The sequence below is a fragment of the Gossypium raimondii genome, chromosome 10 (genome assembly GCF_025698545.1).
Source record: "Gossypium raimondii isolate GPD5lz chromosome 10, ASM2569854v1, whole genome shotgun sequence".
NCBI lineage: Eukaryota > Viridiplantae > Streptophyta > Magnoliopsida > Malvales > Malvaceae > Gossypium > Gossypium raimondii.
The window spans coordinates 1,830,669-1,838,456 of NC_068574.1; positions in this window are offsets into that span (position 1 = coordinate 1,830,669).

The window sequence follows — 7,788 nt, forward strand, 5'->3', positions numbered from 1 at the left end:
TTTAGTCGATAACTTTCTCTTTTCCCCGATCACTTCCACTATTTCTTCTTTCTTGATCTATATTAACACAATTTAATATATTTTATCAACATTTCATTCAAATACAATTCATACACAATATTTTGGCAAATTTACATTTTTCCCAAAACTTTTCAAAAATTCCACTTTTGTCCCTAAGCTCGTAAAAATAAAATTCACTAAATTCTTAAATTTCAAACTTCACGAAATCATATTTCATGCTCATAACAGCCCTCAATTTCACAAAATCACAAATTTATGCACACTTTATCATATTTCACAATTTAGCCCTTTTTCAATATTTTCATTGAAGTTCATCTAGTAAAACTTATAATTAACACTTCAAACATTCATTATCTAACATCACTAATCAATTTACAATTGTATCATGAATGGGTCGATTTTTAAACTTTAATTTCATTTAAATTAAATGGTAGAAACATAAAATTCAAGCTTCAATAAGCATAAAAATACGAAAATAATTAAAAACAGGGCAATAAATCACTTACAATTAAGCTTAGAAAAATCAAGAACCTTAGCTATGGTAACATGAAACTTTCGGCAGCAAGCTTCTGATTTTGAAGAAGATGGACACTTATTTTCTCTTTATTTTGTCTTTTTCCCAATTTGGACAAAAATGCCCTTGACCCATTACTTAGATATTTTTCTAGAATTACCCTTTTGTGTCCATAAACTAATTTATGGTCTAATTGCCACATAAACACTTCCAATTTCATGCAATAATTCAATTAAGTCATTTAATCACTAATTAGACACACTTTGCATTTTTCTCAATTTAGTCCTAAAAATTCAATTAGACACTAAATCATTAAAATTTCTTATCCATATTTTCACACAATATTTCAATCAATCAGTAACTAATAAAAATTTATAAAATTAAAATATTTCACTTCGGATTTGTGGTTACGAAACCACTATTCCGATTAGGCCCTATTTCGGGCTATCACATGAAATCTACAGTAAAAGTTAGTGGAGTCAAATTATATGGTGCCACCAACTTGTCACGTCAGCAAGGAGCATTAAAAAATTAATTTTTTGGTGGAGCCATGTAAAATGGCGGCACCTATATAAATACTATAGAAATACTACAAGTTCTGGAAAAATGGGGGACTTCAAAACAATTTTCTATTTTTTGGTGGAGCCAACCTAAATGGCGCCACCAGACCAGACCTGACACCTTATTTTATTTTTATTTTTATTTTTTTCTTTTTATTAACTTTTGTCTTTCTCTTTAAATTTTTTTCTTTTTTTAAGTTTTTTTTTATTTTTTCTTATTTTATTTTGTTTATATATTTATTTTATTTATTTATTGTTATTAATTTTAAAAAATTTGAAATGTATATTTGAAATTTTTTATAATATATTTTAAAAATTTTAAAATTATTTTAAATTATTTTTAAAATTTGAATATTATTTTAAAATATTAAATATATATTTTAATAATAGAAAATATTTAAATATTTTAAATATATGACCTTTCAAATTTATTATTAGTTTTTAATATTTTAATATTATTTAATTTGTTTTATAATATCTTAAATTATGATTTTTAAATTATTTTTAAAGATATTTGGCTTTTAATAAAATAACCCAAAAATTTTAATTAATTATCAAAATGACCCATTTTTTAATTTGGCTCCACCAACTTTTACTATAGATTTCGTGTCACCTTCGTGTTTAATTAAAAATGAGTTATTTTGATAATGAATTAAATTTTTGTGTTATTTTTATAAAAAAGGTCAAGATATTCAAACCATTTTTTAAATTCTATTTAAAAATTAAAAATAATATTTTATTTAAAAAGTGAAATTTGAATTAATTAAAAATAAAAAGATTTGTTAAAAAGATTTATTTGTTAAAAATAAATTTATTTAAAAATATATATTAAAAATTAAAATTTAAATTAAAAGTTAAAATATATATTATAAGATCACATCATGTCAAGAATGTGATTAGACATGAAATTAAATATTAAATAAAAATCAATTAAATATTAAATAAAAAACCAATCCTATATAAGGGGTTTGGTCCCCTTCAGAAGAAAGAAAGAGAGAGAAAAAAGTTAAGTTAGTTAATTTTTTATTTTATAATTATTGTAATATAATAATTATTTATATTGTATTTATCTATTTTTTATATTATACGATATCAAAATGTCTTCGGAGATACAGATCACACTTCATCAAGGATCGATGAAACAATAAAATTAATTATGAATTAAATAAAAAATCGTCTTAGTTTCTCTTTTTCTTGCTAAGCACTACTTTGCTCAACGTGTTTTGATTTATGAATGTAATCTCTATTTAGTTATTATTATTCATTTTAACTATTTTCTTGCATGAAATTAATCTGTATGTGTTGGTTATAATTTTTTAATTTTAGTACACATTTATAAATTTATATATTAATTTTTAATTTTAGTACACATTCATAAATTTATGTACTTAATATATATTTTAATAGATAAAGACAAAAAGATTTTAAAATTCTTAATAGATTTAAAATGTTTAAAACTTAAAGAAATTAAATATATTAAAAATGTTATGTATAGCCAATTTTAAAATTTTAATATATTTAATATATTTTAAAACTTAAATATATCAAAAAATGTTAAGTATATTTTAAAATGTATTTTAAAAATATATTTTAAAATGTTAATATATTTAATATATATTTTAATAGGAAAAGAGAAAATGATTTTTTAATATATTTAAAATTTTAAAAACATAAATATATTAAATATATTAAATTTTAAATATGTTAAAAGAAAATATTGAGTATAACCAATTTTAAATTTTAATAACTGAATATATTTAAATATATTAAAATTTTGGACATATTAAAAAATTAAGTCTATATATTATATGTAAGATAAAAGTTCTTGTATGTAAGATAAATTTTCGAGTTTGAATATGCCTAGTTTATATTATATGTAAAACTCTATATATTATTATAGATATCAATTCAATAAAATAAATTTTTTTATTTTATATTTACCCATACAACCTATAATTTTTAGGATATTATTATTTTTTATGTACTTTTGTTGTTATATAGTTGCCTTTAGTTTTAATGCTTAACTATGATTAATATATTATGACAAATCTTCATTCTATTATTAATATATTATTACTTATTTAATTTAACTTAAATAAAAAATACTTAGAATGGCTATGTTGGTATAGTATAAGTGTGATGTTTTTGTTTTCTCAACCTTTCAATTTTAGTCTTCAATATATAATTTTATGTTTAAATTATATAGATAATTGATTTATCATATTTTTATAAAAAATTTACCATACATGATGGTTATTGGGTTTTGAGGTCGTGGTTTCATTTTCCCAAGTACGATCCGGACGAACAGATCATGCCATACTTACAGATGGTGGGATTTGGGGACGTCGCATTGATCCGGAGGTTTGACCTGAAGGCGAACTTAATATCTGCCTTGGTTGAGCGGTGGTGTACGGAGACCCACACCTTCATTATGCCGTGCGGGGAGTGCACTATCACATTGGAAGACATCGTTATGCAACTTAGGTTACGAGTTGATGGTGTTGTGGTCACTGGTCGAAGCAATGTGTTGGAACCTTCAGTACTATGCCACAGATTGCTTGGACGGTCCCCCTAATGATGGGGAACGAAATTTCACATGCTTGACGTTAAAATGGTTGAGAGCAAATTTTAAGGAGTTATTGAGCATTGCCACTGAGTATGAGGTGATGAGTGTTGCGCGAGCCTATATTATGCAGTTGATCGGGGGGTACTTATGCCAAACAACACGTCTAATAGGGTCCACTTAAAGTACTTGCCTCTATTGGAGGATTTTTTTCATGCTGGTAGTTACAGTTGAGGATCGGCAGTGTTGGCCACATTGTACTATGATCTTTGCCGAGCAACAAAACATGGGGTTAGTAACATGGCTAGTTGTCTAGTTCTGCTACAGTCTTGGGCTTTATAGAGGATGCCGTTTCTAGCGACTGTCAAGCACCAACCATATTAGTGGCCACTTATAAATAGGTAAAAACAAAATTATACTTTAACACTTAACGACTTATAAGTGTGGATAATATTTTCCAAAGTTTAACTGCTAATGTGTTAGTTTCGATTTCAGATGGGCCACATCTTCGGGAATTGGTGCGAGCCAAACATTAATCATTTACCGCCAAATGATAGAGGCGTATGCTGTAGAGAAAGTAATATATATTTATATAGTTTAAGTAACATTGATTTAACTTATCCACTTGCAGTATGTGATGTGACTTGACTCATTATGTTATATTGTGTAGTTCTTGTGGATGTCGTATTCTGCAATGAACATTGCAACCATTATTCTTCAGTGGGTTCAAGCTGAAGCCCATATATGGTGCATTAACACATCGATGCTCAACTTTTCAATCATTGAGTGGTACAACGGTGATCGAGTTATGCGACAATTTGGGTGTAGACAATTTGTGCCGGTCGAGCCAGAACAATTTAATGAAGTCCACGGTAAGACCATGAGGGGAAACATACAACAGATTGGAGCGTGAAACATCAATCTTTTGTAGCACTATGGAATGCCCGGTACGACAGGCGGCCTGAGATGCACTCGTGCATGTTTGAATTTAGTCTCTCGACTGAATATATGCAGTGGTACATGACTCGATGTCGTGTTTATTTATATGGTGGACAACTTATGATAGTACCGGGTCATGGCTATAGACGTGGAAATCAACCTATGAGGGAGCTAGAGGATCAACATATGGTGGAGCCCAACTTGAAGGACCAACCTTTGAACACATCGAATCAATGGGTTGACGCTTTTTGTGATGAGTCGCAGAGTAGTTCATATCACTCGGACCTTGCCAGTTTAAGTTCATATCACCCAGACATAGGTGGTTCAAGTTCATATCACCCAGACATAGGCAGTTCGAGTTCATTTCACCCAAAACAACCATCGATATCATTTGATATATTTGGTAATAACATGTACTCCACCCCGCCTCAGGTCACGTTCGATCCATCTGTTGATCTTCCTAATGTGTACAGTACACCCCAACGTCTACCCCGTCAATGAATGCTCGTGAATCACTATACCTTGAACGACGATACCACTCCCGATTCTTTCCAATTTTAAGTTATGTAAATTTCAAATGTTATCTAATATTTCTTGTATTAGTTTAGGGTTCCACAACTTATATATTAGTCTTTTTTTATATAATTTATAATATCTTTTAAAGTATTTAAAGTTGCAACTATTAATTTTAAGTAAAAACTTAACACTAAATAATACAAACTTTATTTCTAAGAGATCATAAAATGCAAACATCAGGTACAACATTTAATTTCTTTCAGACCGTGAAGATTTACCAGTGTTGACGTTTTCATGGGGCCATTTGCTCCGATTGTAGCCAACTGTTATACATATGGTGCAACGTTTTGGATTGACTTGTTCTCTTATATCCATGTCGTTTCGAATCCTCATTGTTATCGGTCTACTTTGATTCGCCTACGTAGTGACCGATCTAGCAACATCTTGAACACAAGCGGTTGCACTTCCTATGTTGATACATCCCTTAATACAGGGAACTCGTTACCCCAAATACGTAACGTACGTTTAAGTATGTACACATCGTTGATATATTGTTCGGCATTCAAAATAACATAGTGTTTGGAACATCCAATACTCACATTGCCTTTTTCGAAGATCAACTCCGTAGGACCGTGACAGGATCCCCAACCGACGACCGACATACTCTGTCACTCAAAAAGTTTCTAAATTTTGGGAATATAGTTCTACATTCATCGACCTAGCCCTTTGAGCGTTCTCTTTCATGGCATCCCTAATTTTTTTGACGTACACGTGTCCTGCCTCTAACTGTTTTGCTTGTTTCAACCCCATTTTTGGCATTAAGGTTGCTAGCCTATAAAATGTGGTTGAAAAATCCGCTGAAATTGGCAAGTGACGTGTACGCCTCAAGACGGAGTTAATGGCCTCAACGAGGTTAGTTGTCAGTCTATCATATCGGTATCCCTCGTTAAAACATTGAGCCCATTGCCACGACTCCATGCTACCTAACCACTTCTGAGAGAAGGATTGGACCCCGCCATATCAATCTCTAACCTCGCCAACTTATGTCTGAAACGATGTGCTTCCAGCTTGTATCTTACGTATGTATTCCAATATTAAGTTATGTTACTATTCGAATTAGGAAATGGACTCGAAATAATTACAAATACAAATTTAAATACGATATTTTTACCCATGTTCACAATTCGTTTGCGCCAATCTTTATTCTTGTACTGATTGTGGAAGTTGACAGCGATGTGACGAATACAATAGACGAACCTCCATGGAACCTCAGATTTTTGAATCACAGCAACAAGACCCTTCGATCTGTCGGAGATAATGCAAATGTTGTCTTACCGGACAACATGTCTCCGTATGTTCTGAATAAAATACGCCCACGATTCGGAGTTCTCAGACTCCACGATAGCAAAAGCGATCGGTAGTACATTTCCGTTACCTTCTTGTGCAACTACAATCAGAAGTATTTACGTGTATTTTCCATAAAGCCATGTTACATCAACTTGCACTAGTTGTTTGCAGTAGGGGAATGCTCTAACACATGGATCGAAAGTCCAGAACAGTCGACGAAAAACACTTCTCTCCAGTTCCAATTGTCCATTAGGGCCTCTATAAGGCAACGTTTGCAAGTCCATGATAGTTCCTGGGATGTACTCCACCATCGCTGAAATCTAACCCTGAAGTTCATTGTATGACTCATCCCAGTCGCCGTACAATTGTTGTATAGCCATTTGTTTTGCCAACCACGCTTTCTTATACGAAATTTTGTACTGAAATCCAGCTTGCATGTCTGCAATCAATGTTGACACAGGAATGATTGAACAATCTTTCACTAGTGGCATGATACAATTGCAAATGCTTTTGGCATCCAATTTTTGGTGGTTTTGAGACATACGTGCGACACTACATGTATAAAGCCCTTCTAATTTTCGTATTTGCCATTGTTGAGTCCTCTGTATAAATGCGACTCGAACTCGCCAACCACACCCATCGCCGGCTCTCCAACATTCCACAACATATAATGTCGGTGTAGATTTAACAACTTTGTAATCAATCAACAACTTCATACTATATTGTTTGATGGCAAACACACAGTCCACATTGTTCTCAAACTGTTGCCCAACGAATAACTCCGCGAACTGTGAATTTATTGTCAATCTATGAGCAGGTACTATATAGGCGTACTCAGGAAACTCGGATGCATGCATTGCATCTGGATCCACGTTCAACATGTCGCCCCAAGGTTCATTTCATAAAATAATGCCACGAGTTGGGTTACTGAATGAAGGACCGTGAACATCTTCAACCTCTTCCGGGCCTTCACCATCGATGTCGTCTGGAACCTCATCAACATCGGGGTCACTAAAATCTTCAACGTCTTGATTAGAATCTTCACCATTATTGGTCATTTCTCTGACTTGCCTCTGTGCTTATTATCACCTCTAGATGTATTTGTAAATGGGGACCGGGGATAGGGTTGTTATACGAACTCCCAGCATAATTAGAATGTTTGGGCATCTTTGATGTCCATTCACATTCTAATTGGTCTGTCCATCCAACATTAAGATGAAAGTCAAATTTGTGATGTTGACTTATTGGACTAACATTCTCAACAAGCTCTAAGTCAGCTAACTCGGCAAATAATTCAACTGGTTGGGGGTTCTCACTCCCCGTCGGCC